The sequence below is a fragment of the Trichechus manatus genome, unplaced genomic scaffold (genome assembly GCF_000243295.1).
Source record: "Trichechus manatus latirostris isolate Lorelei unplaced genomic scaffold, TriManLat1.0 scaffold00063, whole genome shotgun sequence".
NCBI lineage: Eukaryota > Metazoa > Chordata > Mammalia > Sirenia > Trichechidae > Trichechus > Trichechus manatus.
The window spans coordinates 2819911-2822433 of NW_004443999.1; positions in this window are offsets into that span (position 1 = coordinate 2819911).

Sequence of the window (2523 nt, forward strand, 5' to 3'; positions counted from 1 at the left end):
AAATTTAAGCCAGGAATTTAATTTCCATTTCAATTTCTTTCTCACCTCATTGTCATCTCTTTCTTCATAAACCTGTCCCTCTTTCTGTTTGCCGCATCACAGTGAATGGCACACCCTCCCACCCCATGGAGTTGTCCAAGCCAAAAACCTGGGCAGTATAACTTTTCTCTCTTTCTCTCCTTCACCAAGTTCTAATCAAATAAGAAGCCTTATCAAGTCTCTCTACAATCATTTTTAATACATTTATTTCTTTCCATGGCGACTGACCCCATCATCTCTTACTTGTTTTTCCTACAATAGTCTGTTAATTAGCTTGTACTCTATTTCAAACGGAGGCAATGATGGTTCAGTGGTAGAATTCTCACCTTCCATGTGGGATACCTGGGTTTGATTCCCAGCCAATGAACCTCATGAACAGCCACCACCCATCTGTCAGTGGAAGTTTGTGTGTCGCTATGATGCAGAAAAGGCCTGACAATCTGCTTCTGAATATCAGCCATTGAAAACCCTATGGATCACAACTGGTGTGATCTGAAACCAGTCACAGGCATAAAGCAGGATGAGGCAACTTTTCATTCTGTTGTGCATGGAGTCGTAAGGAGTCAAGAACCAACTCAACAGCAGCAAACAACAGCAACAACCTATTTCACAACCAGCAACCACCATTATCTTTTAAAAATATGTGAAGTTGTTTCATGGTTTCCCACTGTGTTTAGAATCAAGTCTAAACTCATTAACATGAACTAGAAGCCCTGTATAGTCTGGCTCCCTCCTTCCATCCCTTTCCTCCTTTCCCTCTTCTTCCTCAGAGCCAACTTCATTCCCTGTCTATTTCCTCATGATGCTGCAGCCATAACGGCATCTTTCACTTCCTTGGACTTGGAATACGTAGCAATCTCTGGAGACCCCTCGCCTACCCCAGTTTCCCAATATCTGTTGATTCTTATTGGTCTCACTGCTAATTTCTGTCAGAGCACCATGTCCTAAATGTTCTTCATAAAATTACCAGTGATGATTTTATTGCTATTTGTTTATCATCTGTCTCCCCCACTACACTGGAAGATTCTGAAGCCAGGAGGGCCCATGTCAGTGATCTTTACTCTGTATTCACATGGGCAGTTTTACAGTGTCTAAGCATCCTACCAGGGTCATGGGCAATAACTGAACTTGAATCAAGTGGGATCAGAACTGAAGGGCAGGGGAGTTGAGGGTTAAGTGCAGGACTTCTCCATTAAATCTGGAGTCAAGTCATGAAATCCTGAGTTAGAAGACTTTAGTTACAAGTGTACAGGAACAACCTAGAGAGTAGGAATTCAGAGAAGCACAGAATCTTGGATCTGGAGAGAGATAAAAGCCTGCATGTAGGAGTCAACCTTTTATAATGATCTTAAACCCAGGGCATTAAAGGACTCAAGGTTCATCTTCCTTCCCATCCCTCAAGCCCACATGGCCCAGAGATGGTTTTGTGTCCTACAGACCTTCCTGACATGCTGGAGGGGGAGTGGACAGTCACTTTACTTGATCTCTCCTTCCCAGAGAGGCTCCATGGGGTAGAGGTAGTGGGGTGGGAAATCGGTGGCTTTCATCTTAAGTTCATAAGGAATAACTTACTTTCCCTTCCAGAAAGCAGTTTTCAAATGCTTCCAAGTTTACTTCCAAGCCTCAGTGGGCTGAATTTATTCAGGGTCATCAGGAAGAGCTGAGCCCTAGAGTGGCCCAGCATCAGAGCTGGTGCATAATCACAGAGTCCTCTCCCCACCCCACCCCATGCACCGTGCAGCCTTTGAAGCTGGCATGAGGTAAAGACTATATATATATATATATATATATATATACACATACACACACACAGACACATACATATATATGCATATACATATATGTATATATATATACACTGTGTATATACATATATACATATTTAAATGCCATAAGAAAAATCCTCATTCACATAAAATGATTTTAATATGTAAAATAAATGAATAAATTAATAATGTATTATTTTTCGGGTCTATACAATTAAAAAAATGATTTATTCAAATTAAGGGAGTATTCCTGAGCCCCTCATTAGCTAACATTGGTGTATTCTCTGGTGCTTTTTCCTTTAGATAGCCACGACTCTCCTCTTAGAGGCTGAAGATGGGCCCACTTTTCTGCCTGATACTCCAGGGGTGGACAGATAGGCTGGAAAATGTGCTCTATAATAGAAACACTAGTGTGTCAATGTCCAGAACCCAAAGACTTTTTGGAGCATAACACTCTCACTAGCCTGGGTGGTGCAAATGGTTACGTGCTTGACTGATAGCTGAATGGTTGGCGGTTCAAACACACCCAGAGGTATCTCAGAAGAAAGACGTGGTGATCTCCTTCTGAAAGTCACAGCCTTGAAAACCCTGTGGAGTATAGTTCTACTCCACACACACAGGGTCTCCATGAGTCAGAATCCACAGGAGGGCAACTAGTTTAATTTGTTTTCTTTTTATACTCTCACTAACATGGGTATTTAGATGGAGATGTTGTTAT